Source organism: Phyllostomus hastatus, unplaced genomic scaffold, assembly GCF_019186645.2.
Source record: "Phyllostomus hastatus isolate PE091 unplaced genomic scaffold, TTU_PhHast_1.1 phas_scaffold_501, whole genome shotgun sequence".
In the NCBI taxonomy this organism is placed as follows: Eukaryota; Metazoa; Chordata; class Mammalia; order Chiroptera; family Phyllostomidae; genus Phyllostomus; species Phyllostomus hastatus.
The window spans coordinates 56,590,017-56,616,579 of record NW_025334033.1 but is presented as its reverse complement, the minus strand read 5'-3'; the positions used below and the strand labels follow the sequence as shown (position 1 = coordinate 56,616,579).

Genomic DNA, 26,563 nt, shown 5'->3' with positions numbered 1-26,563 from the left:
GAAACTGAAGTGGACTCTTCAGGACACCTCTCAGAGGAGTTCCCCACCGCCACGGTGAGTGGCCCCCTCCCACTAGGGAGCCCACCACAATCACAATCACCCCAGAATTCACAAGGCCCGGATGAGAAACCCTATCAGCAAGAGAAACAACCTAGACCAGGATTTTATTCATCCAAAAATGATTATGAAGGAGCTCCTAGGGAAAGGAAGATAAATCGAATGGTGAGAAAGAAAGTTTTACCATTAAGAAGGTGCAGCGGACCCTCAGTCAGCGCTATTGAAGTGGCAAATTTCTAGGGACCCACAAATAAAAAGTATTATGCAATAGATAATTACACTCCAGTGGATGTAACTTAATCATAACATAATTAGTGGCAGGAAAATAAAAAATATTTCACACGAGCATTAAAAGCTGCCAACTTAAACAAATCTTGCTCATTGGCACATGTCAGAAGCAGAGGCTTAATCATAATACAGTCTTGATTTCGGTCCTCCTTGGAAACCACAAGCAGAGCCTCTTAATTATTATCAATGACCCAGGGGATAAAATGGGTAGGTTTGGCTGCAAATCTACTGAAAATTGTATATTTATAATAAATTTAGAGCCTGATGGTTAATCTAGATTATTCTGGACAAATGTGCTTGACTTCTCTGAGGCTGTAAATGGAGAAAGAAAAGAACATTACTATGCTTCAGTTACTGAAGTCTCAAGAGAATATGTTTTCCTTATTGAAGTGTAGAAAAAATTTCATCCACCCTATAAATCTAAGAGTCATTGGCCTTGGTTTAGGGGCCCACTGTCCAAAATAAACAAAAAAGAACGGTTTCTTCTCTCTGGCTGCGTCTGTGTAATACCAAATTGACTATCAGCTTCAAAAATAATCAGTCAATTATATGAACAAGCCAAGCTGCTTTTAGTCCTACAGACACAGGAAATGAAGATTGAGCAAATCTTTCTACTTTTCCACTAGTGTTAGGTCAAGTGTACACTTTCCATCGAGCTCCTATCAATTTCAGAGGCCTAAGTCATATAACAGCGCAGATCGGGATGGAATATTCAATTCTTCATGCTCAGAATAGTCTTCTCGATACAATGTACATTAAACTCGTTGGTCTCCCCCCATTTATACCAGAGGGCGACAGATTTTCTGTGAAGGACTAGGTAGTAAATATCCCAGACTTTGAGGGCCACTTCTGATCTCTGCCACCTATTCATCTTTGTTTTATGTTTCATTTGTTTTGGTTTGGACAACTATGTAAAAACTGCAAAAACTATACTGAGTCCACAAGCCACACAGAAACAGGCCCCCGGCCGAAGTGGGTCAACCCTGACTTCTAACCGACATCAGTGCCTATGATCTGTGAACACCCCAAATAAACGATGGAAGAGGTGACTTCTTTTTTTTTTTTAATTTTGCAGACCCCTTCATCCCTTTAAGGAAATTTTACCTGCATCCTGTAGCAGAAATTACTTTTAAAACTATACGACACTCCTGCTTTATCAGTAGAAATAGCTATCACTAACTGAAATAAGAAATAAACTCCAAAATGTCAAGTCACTACCATCACAACATTGGTTTTCTCCCGAGAGGAGGGCAGGCAGGAATCGTCTGCTCCCTGTGGTCACGTAGAAACCCAAGATCAACCAGTATGAACACAAGCCTCTCAGCGTCACCCACTGAAGCTGACATCCAGCTAGTGGACAGGGGACAGGAGAGCAGGAAGTGCAGCCAGCTAGAGCTCACATAAAAAATGCCTTTCACACTTCGTTGGTTAGAACCAGTCCCCCGACCACAGTTAGACGCAAGTGTGAGGAATACGGATGCAGGCTGAGCATCCCTTTTCCAGCGTAAGCTCTGCAGTGTAGAACGTGAGTGCAAATCTTGGTGGGGCTGAAGTTCTCTGCCCTGCCTGGGACTCCTAATCATTTCCAATTGCCCCAAGGATCTGTGCCCGTCAACAAATTATAGCCAAAGTATTTTCAATTGCTTCCAAGGATAGGCACATTGATCAAGAATAAGAAAGCTATTACTTAATTTTGTTTGATCAAAGTGGACTTCCATAGATTTATAATTCAGTGTTGTTCCTGAAAGCAAGGCTTCCAATAAGAGAAAAGGGTTTTCCTGACACTGCAAAAAGTTGGATTTTTATACACTGCAAAGCAGAGCAGAGCAAAGCATCACTGTGGAGAAAGTGCCTATTTCCTTTGAAATCTCAAACCTGCCTCTTTCCTCGTCAAGAATGGCATGTAAGCCTCAACTACCTAATGTGTTTCAAGGTCTTATATATTATCACAGCCCCCTGCATGTACATCCATAATAAACTTTAGATAGTTTCTCCTGCTTAAAAAAAAATACAAAACTGCAAAATAAAATTTGAGCAGAAAAGAGATAAGATACAACATAAAAATTGTTTCTCCCCATAAGAAAAGGCACAGCTCTTCCCAGCCTGAGAAAGGAGAGAGAACTGTGGGCTGGAAGAACCGAGAGAGGTTCCAAAGGCTCAAAACAGGCGTTGAGTGCTGTTTCTGCATTCAGCTAAGCCCTGAACCCCCTGGTTATTGGCCTAAAGCAAGGAGGCAAGCCGACCCAGGCAACCACCGTGGAGAGGAAAGAAAGGCATGGTATGACAAGACAGACAGAGGGACTGAGGCAGACTATTGGCCAACTTTTCATGGCTTTCAGCAGATTCAAGAGCTCCCACACACCCCAGTGAAGGAGAAATAAACACACACAAAAAATGTGCTGGATATTAGAAGAAAAAAGATGCAGAGTTCATGACAGCTGGTCATCTGCAGCAGCCATCAGAACATGTTGTAGGCCGATAGAGGCCGTTCCATAACCCACAGTGGCCAGCACGGACCCAGAGGCTACTGCTCTGACCAGGGATGCCCTTCCCCTCCAGGCACCCAATAGCACACAGAGAAAGAAAAGATAAAGGAAAATGTGAAGTAGTACAAGCCTAAAATATTGAGCTTTCCCTCCAGAGTGAAGAAGCTTCATACTGGGCAGTGACTGAGATAATGCTCAAATTCTACCACAAATTCAACTAGATTAGACTGAAGTTACCAAAATGCCATAAAAAAAAATGCTGTCTGCTCTCAGCAGCTTGAGGGAACTTGAGAACAAACCGCACTTGAGTTATAGAAAAGTAAAAAGTTATAGTTCTGTGCCCCCGAGTGGCAATGTGTAAATTTATACCTGATCCACTATGTTTATTTGTGTTAAATTGTCTTGTTCCCCCTCGAGCTGAAGGCAATATGTCAAAACACTTTCACCTACTGCAGGAAGGAGTGCTTTCCGTGTGATCCCGGGATGTTAGATAAGGAAGAGATTTCAGGGCAATGTTAGGTTTGTGCGGTTGTTATGAACCCGAGGTTCAGTGATGGACAGGTTCTGGGGCGAATCACGGCTGCGCCACATCCCAGCCACGGGACTTTGAACTTGATGTTGAGCCTCAGCTTCCTCCTTTATGGAACAGAAATAACGGGTCCTTCACAAGGTCAGTGGCACATTAATGAGGATGGGTATCTACTACCCTTACCACAGGACCCAGCATGTGATAAATGCTCCAAATGGGAGAGTCAGATGCAGTCTGGCCCCCTCATTTCCCAGGTAAGAACATACAGAGTCACGGGTTTCAGTGGCTCACAGGACAAACACATCCAACATTGAAAGTATTCATTATCTAATTCAGGTTTAAACAGTGAATGCATTAACAAAAAAAACAGGTCAGAGTCCTGTATCATCACTGTTTTATTTTGACCATCAGGACCATCTCTAGAAGCAGGAGATCCAGTTCACAACCAATAACTGGCAAAGAGCGGGACGATCTCAGGATACATAACCCATGAGTGTGTTTCTACTGTAAGACCAAGAAAGCCAGAACGTTGTACTTGCTATAGACAGATATTTTTTTTTTTTTACAAAAGCACCTTGTGGAAATTTTGGAAGTTTTACTATTGACTACACGATGTACGAACAAGCTGGATGTTCGAGGCCAAATGAGTCTTCAGGCCTTGGCAGGGGCCGCGCGCTCTCGCAGACGGAGCTGAAGCAGCAGCGATGGGATCTGGTGGCACACGGTGGCGACAGCAATAGCTGACATGCATGATCAAGCACTGCGGTAAGCATTTCACCCTGCCTGGGTTTATTTTATGTTTAAAATAACTCTACGGAGGGTCTCCTGTTACTATTTTCACTTTAAGATGAGGGGCAGGCTCTGGGAAGGGGCCAAGCTTCACAGCTGCTAAGAAACCAGGATTTCAGCCAGGAATTGACTCCTTGCCGGTCTCGATTTCCTCCGCGCTGAGACCCTGGGCCGTCATCCCTGTGCTTCCCAAGTGCCGACAATGATGACGGCGGCCTTCCTGTCTCCTCCAAAATTTTGTTTATCCAAAGCACTCCGTTCTTCCCTTCTTCAAGGTATCCTTTATTCTATTTTTGAATTAATGCGTACGGCTGGATAAACAAAGATGACCAAACACCACCTCTAAGCAGGAAACACAGGACCACCCCTTGTCAACAGTAACTGTGAAGTCCATCCTCCCCACCAGCAGCGCGGCCGCAGTGACACAGCCTGGAAACAGCCGTAGACTGGAGCCCAAGTAGTCCCTCCCCCTTCAGAGACCGTGTGCTTACGGCACAGAGTCAGTACTATTGGAATAACCATGCATGGGGCCAGACGGCTATTGGGCTGATCAGGGTAATCCTTTCGTAAGGTATATAAATGTCTCATCATGATGCTGTACACCTGAAACTAGTCCCATGTTGTATGTCAGCTGTAAAAACCTCATGCTTGACAACATTCATGCTTGACCGCTATGTCTTAGATGTACCAGTAGCTATGTCAGCAGAGATAAGAAGAGAAACTCCCATATCTCCGACAAGCAACCCTAACTCTGAATTTAGGCAGTCCTTGGTACACCAATTTCTCTGAGTCTCTGCTCATCAGCAAAATTGGACTTGAACACCTGCTCACTGGAGTGTTACAGAGATGCGGTGTGGAAACGTTGGTGAAACCTGTGACACAGAAAGAATGCCCTGCCCCAAAATGGAGGATGTTACCTCCCAACTCAGGATTTAATTCCAAAATAAGTGTCAACATTGAACATAGTGTCAACAGTGCAACATAGAGACTCCTGGATGAGAGGCTCGATGTTATACTTGTAATTGACCTAGTTCCTGAAGTGCTCTTAAAATATTTTCTTTGTGTTCAGATACTGGGACACAGTCTCCATGGTGACCAAGTGCAGGCGATAATGATAGTGACCTTTCTAGTCCTCAGCACCTTTGTTTTTTATTTTCCCCTCTTCCTCGCGGTCTTCTTTTTCTTCTTCTTTCCATTTATCCTCTTTGTTGGAGGATGAATATGGTTCAGTGATGAATTGTAGCCACCTCTTGGTAGTAAAAATAAGACCAGTCTTCTCCGCAGCAAATCAGCCTCCCATCCTCTAGGACCTTTTCATCTCAGCACCCTTCAAACACCTCTTCCCTTCCCAGGATGAGTACCTGTCACTCCCGGCTGAGCTTGAATGAAAAGAAACTAATCAGAGTTACAGATACTTAAAACTGGAAGAAATCTTAGTATCCACCAGCCTCACCCTCCCGATTCATATTCAGCTAACAGTAAAATTTTTGCAGGTACTAAACTAGAGGTTTCATTACATTGACTCATTTAATTTCATATAATCCTTAGAAATGATCTTGTAAGATCTATGTTTTAGAGAAAATAAAACAAAACTTGGAGATGCTATTAGCTTGTCAAGTAACAATATTGTGTCTACACTTCAGGTCAAGGAACCCAGTTGTTTGAAATTCAGACCAATCACAGTCCACTGTCCAAAATCCACTGTCCAGCATGTGGTCCAGAGTAACAAAACAGTAACAGGCTGAAAACCAAATAAACACTAAGACAAAATGCCAAATGTCAAGGATGACATCCTTTGAAAAAAATTCTAATTAAAAAAATCCTTTTGTTGTAGATTGTTTACACAATGGTTGTGCTTTATTTCTGACACTGAAGGGTGGTAAGAAATGTTTCTTTCCAGATTTTCTTAAAAGAGGATTCACTCACAGTTGGATTTTGCTTGTTTCAATGGTGTGAATGATGAGATAGAGAAAGAGCGATAAATAATTTATGAACAAGACTGCTTCACTGATCAGATTGGGTGATGAAAACTTCTTTGAAAACCCATGAGGAACATTCTTAACGATACCATTTGCGCTTCTCTGGGGTCGTTCTGTCTCCCACCACCGCCACCCCCCTCCCTCCGCCCCATGCCGTTTGATTTTGGCTTCCCAGTCACCCCTGTGCAGAAATGTAGTAGCAAACACAATGAAAAGCCTTTCCACATGATTCTTTTCGAAAGTAATAAGACATGTGTGACCGGGAAAATCAGCCCCTCCAATGTGTCAAGTAAGGAGCTTGGATTATTATATTTTTAAACGCCACTTTCACACCAGGTAAGAACCTAGAGGCAACATTCCAGAGGTGTAGGACGGGCGTTTGCTGCCATCTACCGGTCAGTGATGGAGGAGCAACATATGCTCCTGGATCCCCTGAAATGAAGATGAGAGAATTTACAAGTTGGAGGTTGGGGGGGAGAAAGATTCTTTTTAATAGGTAAGAAAATCCCTGTGGAGAGGAATATCTACAGCCAATCACGGAACCATATTGTAACTTGTGCTGAAGAATGTTTAACGGCAACCCTCGCCTGTGATCTCTGGATTCTATCCATAAGAAGAGATGCCACCCTCCTCCCCTCATGCCTTCAACCCCAGTATGTTTGAATACATCCGAATTCATCTTCACTCTCCTGAAGCTCAAAACTGAGGAGGAATAGCACAATAGTTTGGTTATTCATATGGGCTTTTCTCCTTAGTAATTACTAGCTTCCTGGAACTTCAGACAAGTTACTGAACCCCTTTAAACATCATTTTCCTTGTACAGAAGACGGGAACAACCATACTTCACAATGTCATTGTTCATCTTTTATCCAAAGTACGCTCATTGAGATGCTGGCATGATGATGGGACGTGGGGATAGGCATAAACTTCCTTGCAAAATATCGGACACGTGTAAGCTCTCAATGAAGGCCAGCAGTTGTCACCCCTTGCAGTGGCATTGCTTACCTCGCCTAGCGACAAAGAACGATTCCAAATGTGTGCTATCGAGCAGGGAAAACGCCCACCCAGAACAACATCCTTGAGAAATTAAAGGCTCATTTTTTTGTACCTCAGGGCAGACCATGGCTAGAAGGAAAGCTGGCAAAGCCAAAACAGAAGGACAGCCACACAGATGGGAGAATTTCTGCATGGATTTAATCTAGATAAAGAGTAGAATTTATCCCAATTCCAGTCCAGTTATCACAACAGTTTGAGAGACGGTGAAATGATTCTAGGGGGCAGAGAAGTTTGAAGAAGTGGTTGTATGTGGAGATTAAATGATTACGCTCAGATCATTTCATGTGGTCACACGGATGTGTTTATGAGCAATACCTGTGATCTGGCCAGACATGCAGACCCAGGGAAGATGGAAGGTTATGTTCTTGGGACAGAGAGGATAAATAGAAACACAAAGCGGACCACTTTCTACTCATGTTATATGTAAGTACGTGATATTTTGAAGCACTTTCTTAGCCTTATAATCATCACTATTAAGAGGATTTGGGGAGATAATTATATTATACTCATAAATCTTCCAGCATATTCACTGGAATAATAAGCTCAAGGAATCTGTTGAAAAATGTAGCCGTTGTGCAGGATCCTATGTTGAGTGCTCACAAAATTTAACCCTAAATCCATAGCAAGTCATTTCATTTAAATCAGAGAGCACATCGTTGCTCAAAAAATACACATTAAGGGTGGGTAGGGAAACAGCATAAGACAGAATGGCATACAGCAGACAAGCATGTAACCAGGTAGTTTCAAGGGTGGACTCTGAAACCAGGCTGCTGGAGTTCAAATCCATGCTCGGCCATGTACTGAGTGCGCGACCTTGTACAATGTCTCTGTTTCTGTATCTGCTCCCTGTAAAGTGGAGATGAAACAGTGCCTCGCTCATGGAGTTGTTCTGATGATTAAGTAAGTGAAATATATGCACGTCACTTAGAACAGCGCCTGACGAGCACCGTGTTACTGATAAGCAGCCGTGCAGTAAGCACTATGTGTTAGCTCTTATTATAGAAGCCAAAAACAAAAACAAAAACATTTACAATGCACAGTTCTTCTGAAAGAAAAAGAAGGGCTAGTCCTGCAGAGTTTTCTTTTATGCTGCTGATTTCCAAAGTTTTATTTTTTTAACAGTAGAATTCCTTTTAAAAATGGTAAATCATACAGAAGTCCCAACATGTAAAGAACAAAAACAGGACAGAATTGGCTGAAGCCGGCGACAGCCAGGCCCCCCAGGGATCCCCTCCGTGGTTCCTGCTGCACCGCAGAAGAACCAAGAGGAACCCAGGAAACTAAGAACAGCGAGGAAACCAATTATTTTTGCCTCTTGTGGCTCCCCACACAAACTTTTTAAAAATGAAAGTAGAGCTGACATACAATGTTGAATCAGTTTCAGGTGTACAACAGAGTGATTCTACATTTATATACCATATTATGTGAACACCGTAAGCCTAGTACCCATCTGTCACCATACGAAGTTATTATAATAGTATTGACTACTTTCCCTGTGCTGTACATTACACCCCCGTGACGGACTGATTTATTTTATAACTGGAAGTTTGTACTTCTTATTCCCCTTCGTGTTTTTAACCTATTTCCTCGCCACCCTCCCCTTTGGCAGCCATCATTTTGTTCTTTGCATCTATGAGCCTGTTTCTGTTTTGTTTTGTATGCTCATTTCTTCTGATTTCTAGATTCACATATAAGTGTAATCATATGGAATTTGTCTTTCTCTGACTTATTTCACTCAGCACAGTACCTTTTCGGTCTATCCATGTTGTCACAAATGGCAAGCTTTCATTCTATGTTATGGCTAAATAATATTCCATTGTATGTATATGCCACATTTTCTTTACCCATCATCTATTGATGGATACTAGCTTGTTTTCGTATCTTGGCTGTTGTAAATAATGCTGCAGTGGACAAAGGGGTGTATATATCTTTTTTAATTAGTGTTTTTGTTTTCTTTGGATAAATGCCAAGAAGCAGAATTTCTATGTCTAAGGTAGTTCTATTTTTAATGGTTTGAGCTACATGGTGCTTTCCACAGTGGCTGTACCAATCTGCATTCTCACCAACACTGCATAAAGGTCCGCTTTTCTCCACATCTTTACCAATACTTGTTATGTGTTGATTTTTTTATTTAATCCTCATCCAAGGACATACTTACTGATTTTAGAGAGAGGGGAAGGGAGGAAGTAAGAGGAAGAGAGAAACATATGTGCCTTAACCAGGGACCAAACCCAAAACTTTGGCATGTGCCCTGCCTGGGAATCGAACACACCGCCTTTTGTTTTATGAGACAACATCTCCAACCACCTGAGCCACACCAGCCAGGCTCTTTGTTGACTTTTTAATGATAGCCATTCTTACAGGTGTGAAGCGATATCTCACTGTAGTTTTAACTTGCATTTCTCTGATGATTAGCAACATGGAACATCTTTTCATGTGTTTATTGACAATCTGTATGTCTTCGTTAAAGAAGTATCTATTTAGGTTCTCTGCCTGTTTTTTAATTGGATTCTTTGTTTTTATGATGTCGAGATGTATGAATTCTTTATAGATTTGGGATATTAACCCTTATTAGATATGTCATTTGCAAATATTTTCTCACGTTCAGTAGGCACTCTTTTTGTTTTGTTAATGGTTTCTTTCACTGTGCAAAAGGTTTTTATTTTGATGTAGTCTCATTTGTTTATTTTTGCTTTTGTTGCTCTTGCCCAAAGAGACATTTCAAAAAAAAAAAATGTTGCTAAGATCAATGTCAAAGAGTTTACTGTCTATGTTTCCTCCTAGGAGTTTTATGGTTTCAGGTCTTAGATTGAAGTCTTTAATCTATTTTTGGGTCTGTTTTTGTATATGTTGTAAAAAAAGTAGTCCAGATTTATTTTTTTGTATGTATCTGCACAGTTTCTCCAACACTACTTGTCAATTCCCCATTGTATACTCTTGCCTCCCTTGTCATAGATAACTGACCATATAAGTATGGGCTTGTTCCAGGCTCTCTGATCTGTTCTATTGATCTGTGTGTCTGATTGTGTGCCAGGGCCATACTGTTCTGATTACTATGTAGTTTGAAATCAGAAAGTGTGATATCTCCAAATTTACTCTTCTTTCTCAAGATTGCTTTGGCAATTAGGGGTCTTTGTGGTTCCACAGAAATTTTAGCATTATTTGTTCTAGTTCCATGAAAATTTTCATTGAAACTTTTATTAAATCTGTAGGTCACCTTGGCTGGCGTAGCTCAGTGGATTGAGCGAGGGCTGCGAACCAAAGTGTCCAAGTGTCGCAGGTTCGACTCCCAGTCAGGGTACATGCCTGGGTTGCAGGCCATGACCCCCAGCAACCGCACATTGATGTTTCTCTCTCTCTCTTTTTCCCTCCTTTCCCTCTCTAAGAATAAATAAATAAAATCTTTTCAAAAAATCTGTAGATCACTTGGAGTAGTATGGGCATTTTAACAATATCGATCCTCCCAGTACATGAGTGCTGTATGGTCTTTCGTTTACTTGTGCCATCCCAGCACAAACTTTTTGGGGAATGAGCTTGACCTCAGCAAACTAGAACCAGAAACACCAATAACTTATTGTCATGCCCAGCCAGGCATGCATCTCACAGGGTCAGGAGGTAGTTCTTAAGTCACCAGTGAGGAGGAGACTAAATACAGATTGCATTTGTGAGGAAGATGTACTTCTTGATTCACCAACTCTAGTCTTTGTTTAGTCACTTGCTCTGCGTCTAATGAACACACCACCAGGGAAGGATGAGACACATGGAAGGTTATCGAACATTGCAAAACAGCATAATGAAGTGAAACAATCTAATTTCAGCATAGGTGTTGCGGTGGTTGAGACATATTCCACAAAGCTTGGTGTTCAATGGCCCATAGATCATAAAGCCCCAGTTATATGGAGCTGGATTGGGTCTGATATTCAACCAATAATATATGTCTTAGAATGACAGCCTCCGTCCCCTAGTCAATTGCTCCTCCTTATGCTGACTACAGTCTTTTCTCTTTCAAGGTTAAGAAAATGATGCTTCTGCTCACTCTGGAGCTATTGGTGGTGGTGGTGGTGGTGGAGGTGCCCTTTAAATAATGTGACTGTGAACTTAAGCCAGGAGCATTAACATTGCTTCTTGAACTTATCTATTCAAAGAGATATTTCTGCTAAATGAAATTATTGCAGCATTTGTCAAAGAATTATTTTCGTTTCACTACTTATACAGAAGCTCCTTTTCAGTATGCCAGTAATATACTAAAGGTTTGTCTTGTATGTTTATTCCTTAAAGCTTGTAATGATTGAAAATCATTTTTATACTGTCTGTGGAAGATCAGCTCAATTTCAGATGTTCATTTTCAAAGTGTGTTCAATATAGGGACTACATGGACGTTTTAGAATATATTCCCATTTATATGTCTGTTTCTATTGGGGCATCAGTAAGTTTTTTTCCAATTGTGTATGCTCTATTATGCTACTTGATATTGGTGATGCTTCATAAAAAGTTTTCTAATTATTCTTTTTTTTAATATTACCTTAAAGGTTGAAATCTTTTTACATGCTATTTTGGTTAGACTATATTGAGTTTTTTAGGATGAGGCACTTCTGTCCTCTGCCAGAATGTCTTCCGTAATACACATGCAAATGCTCAAACAATTATTTTTAGTAAAGGCATGTCCATTCAATAGTTTCCTATTTGCTGTCTAAAAAGCAAAATGGCACAGGAAATAATCTAAGAACCCATCACAAGAATGTGAGGTCGAAGGACAAACACTGGGTGGTTGGCTGGATAAATGGGACCTTAGAAAGAAGGGGTTTGGCCGTGAGGGCTCTGTGCTGCGAACCACGTGGATCACAGGGAAAAGAGTAAACTCCACCTCATCGATGTTGACTTTTATTTTCCAAAACATCATCTTTCAAGAAAGCAGTCAAACAAGAAAAAATCGGATATCTCAGCATAAATAACACTTGATCTTTGCTTGTCACTGATGTTTGCTGCCGACGCATTGATTTACATAGCTGAGACACTAAAAAAAATTGAAGTCATTGTGCTGAAACCAGTGAGTACATTTTTGAATAAGTGAAATGGAGCTGGTCTTAGCATGAGTAAAGAGACCTGATGTAGAGGCAGGGTTTCCACATCTCTTACTGTGGCTGCACACTTCTCTGAGTCAGGGAGAGGAGGAGAAAACAGGTGAGAATGGGACCATGTTAGAGTTCAACCAGAGACATGAGTCCTTGACGTCTTTCCCCTCTCCCTGGGGCAAATTTCTCCCATGTTACTCATTCGGACACTGCTTTAAATTAAGTATCTCATAGACAGATTTAATCTTGATTTAGTCTATCCGTAAAAGGTATTGCATTAAATGTGTGTTAAGAAATAACTTATTTTACTGCTTCTTAAATAATGCTTTTAAAGAATACCTTGAGGTGTTCATAAGTTGGTTAACAGTAATAACAAGACTCAGAATAGAAAGAACAAAAATTAAAGATATCATACAAAAGAAAGTGAGAGTGCAGTTTCCTTTCAGCCTCTTTGTGCTTTTGAATCCAGGATTTTGCATTCAGCTCCCTGGGGAATCTCTCCTATTTGCAGAATTTTAGTATTATCCTCTGAGAAGGAGACGTTGGTAAATACAAAGCCTTATAGTCAAAAAGTCCTTGGTTGCAGTCCTGTGCTTGGAGGAGGTAACCACTCACATGCCACAGAGGTCTCTTCTGACACAGGCAAAAAGATGATAACCAGTACCTGAAAGATTTCTTTTAAGTAACAGATAGTAGAAACCACTTAAAAGGCACAATACCTGGCATGTAGTAAGCACTCAATAAATATTAGCTATTAGTAATATTATTGTTTGTATCCCTCCAAAACGCATACCGGACTTTCTCATGGTCTGAGGTTATTTCATTGCTGCTTTAAGATCTGAGTCATGAGAGTGGACTCCAATTCAGCTACTATTTCCTAAATTAACCATCTTATGTAATTAGCATCCCCTGATTTGTATGTCTGGGTTTTTGTCCCCATAATTATCTCCTCTCTTTTCTCTTAAACAACATTGCCACCCACGTAGGATTTTAAATAACAGCTTTCATAACCTTAGCTTTTAAAAGTGCCATCTTCTGTTGTCGTTGTTGTTGTTGTTGGTAGTGGGGGTGGTGGTTTAATCACAGGACATGAAAAAAGTCCTTGGAGAGGGCCACTCTGTTCCCCCATCACATATGAAGGTCTACCCTGTCCTAACAGTGAAGTGACCCCACTACCCTCCTCACCCCCAGGGACTTCCTCAATATTCTCAGTCAGGGCTCTGTGACTGACAAATTTTAGAATCACGCTGACCTTTGTGTTAAACAAAGATGAGCCAAACATGCCTTCATCCTACTCACTCCCCAGCCATGAACACTAAGGCCCAACAGGTACTCGGGACAGATTTAGAGGCCAATTTGGGTTGTAGAGTATGAGATGTGAAAACTCAGAAGTGAATACAGGTCATTGTCCCATAACCTTACACATTGCGGCCAAGTGCATCCTGGCAGGCGGAGCATGAAAGGAAGAGGGACATAGAGCGGCAAAGAAAAACGGTCTTCATGTCAGGAATTCACATTTGTAGCTAGCCCCGGAGAACAGACATCATGAGCACAACACAGCACTGTTTGTTTTTCTTTGTTTTTTACATTACCCTTTCCGGATCCAACTTTATTTCTTTAAAAAAATCTTAATGCTGAAATTTACCAAGAGAATTTTTTTCCGTCGAAATGAAAATCAGCAAGATTGCTGGTTCTCTCATCAGTTGTGTAGATATCCCGCCGAGTAACAAGTTTAATGGATGATGCGAGAATATTTTGGCAGATAGATCATCTCACAACTTAACCATCGTCTAGTGTACATTAACATAACTTTCTCAAGCTGTGGAATTAATGAAGAGCTGGAAAGTTCACTGGCTCCATGTTTTTGTAACATGGCCATAAAAGAGGACTCCACATAGTTCTTTTCTCTTGTAATTTAGAAGCTGTTATTTTCCCTAGCAAAAAAAAAAAAAAAAACCAAGGCAATTTTCTCAGTCTCTTGGTCTGAGTGACTATCCAGTTTGATGAAATCAATCAGCGTGAATGTCAATGTTTCTTCTATATATGACTATATATAAATTATTGAAGGCACGATTTGCCCAAAATTGAGAAATTTTAAGCATTTCAGTTATAAGAAATTGAAGTGTTTTTATTAAACTTTTCCTGAGCATTTGAGCATATTATCTGGGAGTGAGTCATCAGGTCTGAATAATGGTCTCATTTAACAAGCCCACATTCCTCTGAAAACAGTCTTATAATTCTCCCCATTTTCTCAACTGAGGTATCTGAGTCTTGGGAGGTATGTCCCAATGTTAAGTAGTATGGCCCAAAATAAATGTGGAAAACTGTAATCAGGTCTGATCCAAAGTGCATTTCTTTAACCACTGAACTAAATGTATTAAAAGGAGAAAACAAAAAATAATCAACTATGTAGAGTCTGGCCTGTTATCGGTTAAGGGAATGTGTCAATAAAAAGCATCTACAAATATATTTCTAAGGTACAAACTCAAAGTGGAGAATTAACATGAAAGAAAAGGAATAATGGACATGTGATGAAATGGAATCAGACAAGGATGATGTCTATCTGTATCAACAGCTCCCATCCCCTCCTGTTTGAAAAATAACCATGCTGAGAACAGAGTAAAGGATTCTTTGTTCCCATCTGCAGAAGACAAAAGCATCAAGCTTCTGAAGCTGAGTGTTGTAGCTGCCACTCTCTTCCCGTTTCCCTGCTTGAGGGTCCAATTAAAATAGAAAAAGGCTGGGGTTTGTGTTTTTCCGTTACCAATAGGTATATATTATTCACTTTGATTTCTCTAGGCATAAAAATGATTGAGCTTGTGGGAGGGAAAAGGAAAAGAGACCAGTGGCTGCCATCTGCTCAGATCATAAGGGCAGCCTGTCAACAGAGCGCTTAATAAGGCCACTTCTTTCCAAGAGTGCATATCGCCTGTAGGGGCACAGGTCACTGGAACCTGGGTGGAGCTGGCGTGGCCAGAGGTGCATGAGGTTCCTCCACAGGCCTCCATCTCTGCAAATATCAGCGTCATAGCTTCACTGCAGTCCACACACACCAAACAAGCCCATTATAAAAAGCAAATGATCCCACCAAACAGCTGGAGACACTGAAGTGTCTAAATGCTAAGCAAATATTCAGGTAAGTCAGTATTTGCGCCATTTAACTGACTGTCCAGTGCTAATCAAATATTATCAAATGTAAGGTGGTATTAGGATAAAGATGGCTTTCATGTATTATATCGTGACATCTCCATAACTCAGTGACAGTTACAGTGACAGCTTGGTACTGACAGTAGTATCAAAAGTCTGTATTACATGAACAGTTCTCGGATAACTACATGGCGCCACAAATACTTTCTCAAAGGTCTCAACACTAGGACGTGGTATAGCCTGCACTCAAATGTATATGTTTTTCTTCCCATTTCAGCAACGCTTCCACTGCATCAGGGCTCCCTCCGCTTGTTACATAAACATCTTTACACAATTATGTTTGATGAAGGGCGGAAGAATGTGCCACCTCAAAATCCGCCTCTTTTTTTAGAAAGATTATTTAGAGCTGAAGGCAATTTGAGCAGTTATAAGGAAAGCTCTTCGCCCCCCTCGTTTTTGCATAAAACAGGATATAAGTTTTATTCTAACTTCTTTTTTGTTATTTATTTAACTTTCACTTTTTTATTTTTCAACTGTAGTTGACATTTAATATTTTTGTATATCAGAGTCAGGTATACAGCATAGTGGTTACACGACTATGTAACTTATGAAGAGATTCCCCAGATAATTCCAGTACCCACCTGGTCCCATGCATAGTCATTACAAATTATTGACTATATTCCCTATGTTGCACTTTACATCTGCGTGACTATTTTGTAACTGCCAATCTGTACTTCTTAATCCCTTCACCTTTTACATCCAGTTCCCACTCCAACCCCCCCAATTTGACAGCCCTCAGTTTTTTCCATATCTATGAATCAAACAACCCATGAATTTGTAAAGGTGCCCCCACCTCCCCTTTTTACTAGGAAGGACAGAAATTAATCATTGGAGGCAACTCTATACCCTTATCAGCCCAGAAGCAAAACAGAGGAATCTACACTACAAACTTGACTAATTAGCCCTTAAGTTACACTAGTTTCCCCCATACACTGATTTTCTGCCCTGGGAAGCCTAAAATCTTTTTCCTTGGTCTTGTTAATTCTCCACAAATTTATTGTTCTTTCTTGAGATATTGTAAAAGTCTAAGTTTTAACCACTTCCTCAAGTTACTCATCATTAACTATGCTGCATGCATTAATAAACTGTTTTATTTTCCTCCTGTTAATCTGAGTTTTGTCAGTTTAATTTGCATAGTCCAGCCATGAACCTAGGATGGATAAAGGAAAAATAAATGTTTTCTTCCCCTACATTGACATAGTTTATATCAGTAATATTAAAACTATCTTCTGGACATATTTTCTGGCATGGGCTTAGTAATTAAAGAAGAACAACTTTAGGTCTTTAAGGAGCTGTTTTTTAATTGGCCCACACATGCTTATAAATGCCAACACATGATATCCATGGTCACTTGTTTTAATGTTAATTTTTCATACCATCAAGCTAAGAATTTATTCATATCTGCCTGGAACAAATTAGTTCAATTCCCCCACTCTCTCAAAATCTAAAGAAGCCCTAATGAAAAAATAATATCCCAGAGTAGAAAAACATATTAAATTTCCTTGAAGGCCACTGCCTGATTTTCTTTAGTGGTGGCTTAGTCCCTTTGAATATGTTGGTTTATGAGTCTGTGATCATCTGGTGGTATTAAAAATGGTCTAGAGCAGGGGTGTCAAACTCATTTTCACCAGGGGCCACATCAGCCTCATAGTTGCCTTCAAAGGGCCGAATGTAATTTTAGGACTGTATAAATGTAACCACTCCTTAACTAGGGGCAAGGAGCTCGGCTCTGCCACTGGGTAGAAACAAGGTGCCGGGCCAGATAAAACAAGGTGGAAGGCCGGATTCAGCCTGCGGGCCTTGTGTTTGCCACTGTGGTCTAGAGTCTGTGAACTTGACTAATGCCAAGCCCCCTCTCATCTACCTATTCTGTCCAGGTGGGAACTGATGCCCTTGAAATTGGAATAACCCAATGTCCAAACGGAACTCCCTTTCTTTACCAAGTACTCACATGTGTTCCAAACTGTCAGTGAGATGGTGCCATGTGGCTTTTGGGTATCTCCACGTAGTTCGTCCCTGCAGTCTACACAATTGACTTACGGGTAATGTGGTGTGAAGCTTGCATTTGCAACTGGAGTTCTCTTTCAACTCCAGACTTTGTCAGTGGCAATCGAATGTCATCACCTATAGATTGATTTTTTTATCCTAATATGCCACAAAGCATTCATCTCCAAATTGTTCCAAGGGGGTGACCATCCGCATCTCAAAAATCATTACCAGTAAGCAGCATGTTTCATTAATCAATGTAGGCAATATTTTCTTTAAAACTCTGAAATGAATCCAAGGTCTTCCAAACTCAAGCGAAGTCCAGATGCATGGAAAATGTTAGCGATTATGCCCCCATAATTGCCTCTGTTTTATGCATACTTTGCAAACATTTAGGTTTTCAGGTAAATAATGTATGAAGTCATTTCATTTGGTGGCAACCAAAAACCAGGTGAAAACAAGGGAATTGTGCCTGACTTTTCTTTCCCCATCACAGATTTCCTCAAATCCAGGTGATTCTGGGGTATGATTTTGTGGAAACAAAAAAAAAAAAAAATGTTCACATAACAAGAAGCACCCAGCATGCCTGAAACTCAATGACTTTTGTGAAAAAGACAGCTGTTGAAAAAGAACAAAATTGGAAAACTGCAATCTGAACTAAGGAGTGTCCTCCTGTAGAATAAAGATAATTAACCAAACTGCAGATCTTTACATCAGAATAGGATCTAAGTATAAAGAGAAAAACATCAGCTGAAAAGCTTACTCTTTCCACATAGTTTGTGAAGAAAGGGCTATTCTAACATTGCTACTTATAATGTATACTAATAACTTTAGAATATTTACAAAGGAAGGAAGGGAGGATGGGAAGAATTTCCAGTGTGGCATTAAATGTACAACATTCTTAATGAAAAGGCATTTAGATGATTTTTGTTTAGTTCATCAAAAATTAATTTAAAAGGGCCCTGGCTGGGTGGCTCAGTTTTTTGTTGTTGTTCTTGTCCCATAAACCAGAAGGCTGTGGGTTTAATTCCTGGTCAGGATGTGTGTGGGAGGGAACCAATCAATGTTTCTCTCTCAAATCGTTGTTTCTCTCTCTCTTTCTCTCTCTCCCCACCCTTCTCTCTAAAATCAATAAACATATCTTGGGTAAGGATTTAAAAAATAGTTAAAAAGGAAATTATAAAAACTCATAGACACAGACAACGGTGTGATGGTGACCAGGGAGAAGGTGGACAAGGGGAGAAAAATAGGAACATCTGTAATAATGTAAACAATAAAAATAAGGGAAAATAATAATATAAACATAGATTAAATACATAAATAAATATATGCTTGGCAATATTTTGTTGAAGGTCAAGGCCTTTTCTTTGAGACTGTCTCTAAAAATTGAAATTTGAGCTCAACTTTCTTGCATAAAACCCAAGTATTTTATCATCCCAAACCCCCAGTTCCAATGTCTTTAAAGAAAAGGAAACAGAACTTAAGCAATTAAAGAGCAATCTGAATGCAAGATCCTTCTAGATGTTTATTTGTGTCCAGTCTCTTTAAAATTTCTCACCAACACCTAATTTTACTTTAATTTGTCTAACAATTTGCTTTTATTGAGTCGTTAAAAAGCATTCAACTTTGTTTTATAAAGATGAATTTGTTCTCTAACATGATTCGTTAGCTAATATAACATGAAGTAAATTATATAACTAGAATAATGAGCACAATGGACACACAAGCATGGAAACAAAGACAACTGACTCTCGGTAAGTATATAACTCAACTGGTGGGAGCAACGAATGTGCTTTCAGGAATGTTAAGCATAGGGGACATCGATCACACATTCGTATCTGGTAGCTATTGCCATAATAATGCTTCAGTAGCAAATACACAAGTAACTGTCGAGTCTTACAGCAACAAATATGTACATCTCTCACTCACAAGTTTCTGGGTCACTTGGGGTTCAGCTGAACCGGGCGGCGGGTTGCAGGATAAGATAAGATTGCTCTGTCTTGTTCACCGTCTTGAAGCCGGGGGAGCCTGCCAGGAACAGGCCTTCTGCAACAACAAACATGCTGGAAGGCTGCGGTCCAAGGCCATTTTTGCTGACTATAAACGGGGTCTCTGGAACCAGAGGGAGCACACGGCTCTTCTTAACATTGAAGGTGTTTATACTCAAGATGAAACTGAATTCTATCTAGGAAAGAGCTGTGCTTATGTGTACAAAGCAAAGAATGACACAGTGACTCCTGGTGGTAGACCCAACAGAGCCAGAGTGGTCTGGGGAAAGGTGACTCGTGCTCATGGAAACAGTGGCATGGTTCATGCTACATTCTGAAGCAACCCTCCTGCTAAGTCCACTGGGCACAGAATCCGTGTAATGCTGTGCCCCTCCAGGATTTAAACTTACTGATAAATAAATAACAGCCCTGACTGCGTGGCCCGGTTGGGAGCCCTCTGGCAAAGTGAAGGATTCTAGGCTGAGGAACATGACTGGGTGCAGGTACAGTCCCTGGTCAAGATGCAAAGAGGAGCCAACCGATGAATGTTTCTCTCACACGTCTATGCTTCTCATCTTCTTTTTCTACCTCCCTCCCCTCTCAAATAAGTAAATAAAATCTATTTTAAAGAGTAAAAAGAGCCCTGGCTGGCATAACTCAGTGGATTGAGCACGGGCTGCGAACCAAAGCATCACAGGTTCGATTCCCAGTCAGGGCACATGCTTGGGTTGCAGGCCACGGCCCCCAGCAACCGCACATTGATGTTTCTCTCTCTCTCTCTTTCTCCCTCCCTTACCTCTCTGGAAATAAATAAATAAAAGCTTTTAAAAAAGAGTAAAAAGAAATTGCTCTATGTATCTCACTCTGTAACCCAGACTGAAAGAGGACCTGGGCCTCTACCTGGGAACTGTTTTCATGGTGACGGAAGAAAGACAAGACAGCAAAGCTAAATCACAAAAACTTGTTTCAAGCCTCTTCGTATGTCAGATCTGACAATATCCCAGTGGCTAAAATAAGTCATATGTCCAAGTCCAAAATCATAGGGTGGGAAAGTACACGCCATCTATCGTGAGGCCATGTCCAGAGTGTGGCTGTATAATTCTACAACAGGGAGAGAAGTGAGGCCAGCAACAACAATATTTGGTGTAGTGAAAAAACAGCATTTGATTCAGAGAACCTATTAAGTAGAAGCCAAGAGAGATCCTATCATAGTTCCAAATGAAGTAAGGAATACAGTGAACTCTACATTTATTTCTTGGTTCACTCATTCACTAATTCATACAATCAACATAAATCTATTCTGTTTCTTGTGCATTCCAGGTTCTCTGGAGTGATGAAAAAAATGAGGAAAGAATTACCTTTGCCCTTGAGGACCTAAGGGATTGTCTATGCTGAGAGTCTAAAAAGAATGGCTCAGACTAGACAGTGAAAAAGGAAAAAGTTGGTTATTTGACTTTGAATGCCTTGATTAAAACTGATTTACCTTCCTAAGTATGCTTTTGAATGAACTACTAATAAAATAAGGGAAAGTGCTCTGATTAATTTTAATAGCAAATAATTACACATTGTCTTTTACCCTTTCCCTTCAGGTTGTCACACCTAATATAGTAAGTGTGAGAGAGTAGAGAAATACATTCTGTAAGACTAAGACACAGCAGAAGAAGACTCCTGGGTCGCACCAAATCAATAAACATTCAGCCGTTTAACAAAGGAGAGAAAAGCTTTGACAATAGGAAAATAGGGCAATTACTCTTCTGAAGATATTCCTACTTTTCCTACTACCAGCAGATAAATATGAAGTGTATTTAGGGATCTTATATAGGATAGAGAAAAAAAATACTGCATCACCCACGATTCTTCCATTTCCATTTTTCAAAAGTAGATTAAGAATGCAGACGCTCAGGGAAAACACTGTAGAATTCTAGTGCTTGCACTGCCACCAATTAGCAGTGCGGCCTTTGGCAAATCACCTGGTACTTCCCTTGGAACCTTCTCTGATTGCTCTTCCCCTCCCAATGCTGGGGTAGATGGGGACCCCTTTATTCCTTTATATCTTAATCCTAGCTCTATTACCTTGCTAATTAAATTGTTTTGTAATTACTATGGGAATATTTGCCTCTTGCACTACTGAGATACTTAAGATCTGAGTCAGTGTCTTCTGCATTTTTATAGAATAAATCTAGGAAAGAAAATAAGACTGTTTGATGAGTGGTCTAAAACACTCACAACTCTACTATAGGCTCCTTTGAAATTGTGTGAAAATCCGTCAAGTTCACTTTGGCTGAGGATATCCCAATGTTTGCTTAAGAACAAATAGCGCTCTCTGTCCAATAAAACGTAAGACTTTCTATCCCAGGACCCAAGCCCAAATTCAGTAGAGTAGACTGATACTTCATTCTTTAGCATTGCATTTAAACAACCTTGAATATAAAGCTCAAGTCTTAATTTGCCATCTTTTGGTTGTTTGACAAATAATAAAAATGTACAAAGATGAAAATCTTGATATCTCTTGGACTTGCAGTACCTCTCTCTTAATACAACTTTTTAATAGTCCATGGCTGTGAACTAGAGAAAATGCGGGACTGAGAGATGAAGTAGCTTGCACAAGAGAGTCAGGAATCTCATCAGTGATATGCCCAGAACCTACACCAAGTCTAATATGAGGTCAAAAAATAATAAAAAGAGAGAAGAAATATTACTCAATACCTTGCTTCCTTGCATGCCACATATATCCCTTCCTTTTTGCTGCCCTGACAACTGTGCATGGACATTCCTCAATCTGGAACTCCCCACTCTTATTTATGAAGAGCTGTGCAATAACAGACAAGGCATTTGACCTCCCAGATTTCAATTCTAATAAGGGACTTAACCTGTATGATTCCACGGTCCCTTCTGTATACACTCTAGGCAACAGAGAGATTTGATTGGGATTGGGAAATACCTATTATAGAAATGGGATTTGAGGCACACATATAAACAATGACTCAGAAGGCTTAGACATTTCTGGGGAGACTCATTTTCTCCCTCATAGTAGGAAGTTTTCATCGTCAGGCCAGAGTCTTGGGAACAGGATGGGCATTCCTGTGGCACTCAAACTTGATTGAGGTCTGTCCTCAATGTGTTGCAAAGGGGTTACAAACAGCTGAAAGCTCTTGTAAAGGGGTGAGATCATTTAAATTATGCCAGGGAACGGAGTGTCAGAGGAAGCAAGAGAGAAGCAAAATCATTTTATATACATATATATGTTTGTGTATATATGTATATATATGCACATGCATGCGCACATGTATCTTCTGTTGTTAATTCACTTTCAAAACTCTGATATTGATTTTTATTTTTATTATAATAGCCATTTTGGAAAAATTTGTAATGAAATGGATGAAATTACATATCTGGTAAGAGCTTAATTGGTGATTACATCTGATAATATAATAATAGTTTTATAGATGATTCTTTTTGGGGTAGCTTTGGGAATTTTTACTACAAAGAAAAAGATTCGTGTACAAGAATATTCAGTGTAACATTGTAGAAAACTGGAAATAAATGCTCTCCATATCCAAAAGTAGTGGGTTACAATTTCAGCGGCAACAATTTAGTGGCAGAGCTACAATAACCACCAGCCTTCTGAGACCCCGAGCAGAGGTCCCTTCATTATTCTATGCTGCAGCTACTCTCTGCACCACAAAAATATTCAAAGTGGAAGAGGTCTTTGTCATCATCTCCAAACTTCTCATTTGATACACAGGAACTCGATGGCAAAGATGCGAAGTACATCACCCAGAGCCCTTTATAGTCACCAAAGTTTCTCTTCACATAGGACAGGAATGATGGCTCTCAATCTTCCTTGTCTAACCCAATAGTAATCAGATTTCACTCTTTGTCTAACACAGCCATATTACTTGGCAAAATACTTAGTTTTGCCCTGGCTGGCATAGTTCAGTGGATTGAGCACGGACTGCAAACCATAGCATCGTAGGTTCGATTCCCAATCAGGGCACATTCCTGGGTTGCAGGCCACGGCCCCCAGCAACCGCACATTGATGTTTCCCTCTCTCTCTCTTTCTCTCTCCCTTCCCTCTCTAAAAATAAATAAATAAAATCTTTAAAAACATACTTAGTTTCTACTGGCAAAATTTCTTTTATTAGGTCAGTTTCCAGAAGGAAAATTAACGTCATCCACATGTTCAAAAGCTAACCTACATTTTTTGGTGCTGATGGGTACCGTATTGCATTGGTCTACCCACCCTGCTTCCCAAAGGACTTCATAATGCCTAGTAAATCTGGGCTCACTCTGTGATTTGTAAAAAAAAAAAAAAATCCCTGGCTTTTCTCATAAAACACAGTGGGAAGCTTTTCCTAGTCCTGTCTTCTTGCTCCTGGTACAAGATAAAGCATGCCTTTTAATAGATTACATAAAATGTCCACCTCATAAAGACTTATTCCATACTTTATCTTCTGAGCAATCATATTTTCTGGGACACTGTCCCATGGAAGGTTAAAGTAAATATTTTGTATGGCACCCAAATTTTGTATTTGCAAAGCACAGTAATCATTTCAGGTAATGGGAAAGTAATGGGGGAAGTTCTGGAACTAAGCCATTAAAAGCCATCTTTTGAGGCTAACGTGCAAATGGGTTGGCTGGGTCATGCTGCTTTTAAGGCATAGTAATTTAAATGATTGTTTAAATCTTTTTAACTACATCAGTATTTAAACTGCATTTCTATGTCTGAAGACCAGGGAACCTGTAACAAATCTCACAGAAACCTACAGCTAATTTATTAAGTAAGGAGAGTAATAGCTTTAGTGCCCATAAGAATTCACAACACTTGTAAGTCTGACAACATACCACAAAGACCACCAAAAGCCTAGAGCAATATGCAATTGGCTAGGCTCACTGTGGAAGGCACAAAAAACTTCTCTTTCCCTGAAGCAACTGATTCTAGCTCCTGAAGGAGAATAATGCCTTAGCCCACTCTTGCCTACACCTGCTTTTCTTCTCAGTGCTTTGAAGGCAGGTTAAGCCCTCGGAGTTATACAGAGACTGTAACATAACCTGAAATGCAACACGATATAAACCCATCACCAGAAAGTCTTCATGACTACCCTGGTTGATTTCCCTCAAAGCATCACTGTGCATATGGAGAGGTGTTTCATAACACGTCCTTGCTTATTACTTATTTCTAGCATTAAAGTACATAAGCATCCAAAAGGGATGATTTCTTGACCACAACCGCTCATTTGAAATGCACTCCATAATTAACAACTTTAAAAGCAAAGATGTAAATTTGTCACATGTATTATTAAAGCAGCGGGAGGTCCCCCAGGACCAAATTAGGCGTCTGATTAAAAAGTGTCTGTGTTAAAAGAAACAAGAAGATTGGTGGCTGTGCTCTCAGGGATCCCAACTGACACGCTGATTAAAGCACCCATTCAAGCCGTGTGGAATGACACAGACCTTGGGACTGCCTGGGGGAATGAGGACTCAATTGTCTCAATTGGAATGCAGGTCAGCCAGAATCAACTTCAACAGGGTCCTCAACAGGGTCCCAGGAGATAAGGGATTGGGATGAGGCAACTGATGGTCAAGGAACTACTTTATAATGAAAGAGTAATCACTGAAAATTCATTCTTCAACACCTTGATTTTATTTTCAAGTACTGTGCTAGATGCTAGATGCTAGGTTTCTATTTTTTTTTCTTTCTCTCTGCCACTCTTGTTCTTGTCAAGACTCCTACCATTTCTACACCTCTGTTTCCACTTGTGTAAATTGAGGGGGTGGGAAGAAATGATGACTAAGGAAACTTTATGTGGTTTTAGAAAAAAGAATGGGAGTTAAAAATCTATCTAAGCTTTCATTTTGTTGTGGGATGCAGTATATTTTCATTTAACTATGTTCAAATTGATTTTTATAAAGGTTTTTAAAGCTCTAACTCCCTGCCAAATGTATAGAATTATTTGCAATAATCTCTGAGAGGTCTATACAACCATCAAAAAAAAAAAAAAAGCTGAACTTGAGCACAACTTGGTCACACAAGACTCCCTTTAGAAAAGGAAAATTCCTAAAACTCTGATGCTCAAGAGAGACGGGAGCTACTAAACACCCTCTTAACATATTGATGGTTGTGGCAGGAAAGGTAGAACCTAACGAGCTGAGCAGCTGAGCGAGGCAGCTCAGGGGCTCCCCACCTGCACTTCCCACAGCCAGTGAAGTTTCTTTGAGGAAACAAGCCTGACTCTCCGGAGTTACTTTTGCCCTTTCTGGTTTTCTCCTAGGGCGGTGTGTTTGCTTGAGAGAAAATTTCTTCCCCAAATAAACGCAGCTACCTAGCATAGACATAATATAAAATGTAATTTAAACATTTTAAAAAGCTGAAAAGGAAAAGAAAACATGCTAATGTAGCAATCCCAAAGACTCTACCTTAATAAGCAGGCCGACTGGGGCCAAGTAGAAATGATTGTGGGAATCATAATTTGCAATTTCCTGCCTCATTTAAATACTCCAGGGCCATTGCCATCAAGATCTTTCTAATATTGAAATTCCATCTTTCCAGAAGGTGAAAAACAATCTTCCTTTATATCCAAAGTAAATCAACTTGAAGAGAAGAATTAAAAGCTGATCTTTGATCCATCATTTCACTCTCCTGAATCTTATCAATGAAATGAAGGTTTTGGACCTTTCAGTCCCTTGCCAGCACTAACACTGTATAATTCAGTAGTACAGGTGCTACCCGGTAACTGAGGGTTATGTAAATCACACAGAAGAAGGGACCACTAAGGAAAAGCAGTTAGAAACATAGATCTTAGATCTCCTTTAAAATGTTAGGCACTAGGTTTATTTTGGGGAGGATGGAGGGGCTTATTGCCTTTTAAGCTTTCAACATCTAATGCTACTTCTTCCACACGATTTGAAAAATAAAACCCTTTCTAAATGATGCAGACTTTAAGAGATGGCTTGAAGCTAAGAAGGTAAAACCTGCAGGTGAATAAAAGATGAGGATGACCATTCATTCACTGATGAATGTGTTTTCCACGGTTATGTTACATCATACTCCGAAAGCATTTTTCCTCAAGTTCTTGTTGCAAGATATGACCCATTCTCAGAGCAGGAAAAGGAGAAAAGAAAGAA

The 26,563-nt window shown here is 40.2% G+C and overlaps 1 pseudogene; it reads left to right on the top strand.

The window, feature by feature from the left end:
- Positions 1-3,972: 3,972 nt before the first annotated feature.
- Positions 3,973-19,841, top strand: LOC123807910 (annotated as a pseudogene).
- The last annotated feature ends 6,722 nt before the right edge of the window (positions 19,842-26,563 follow it).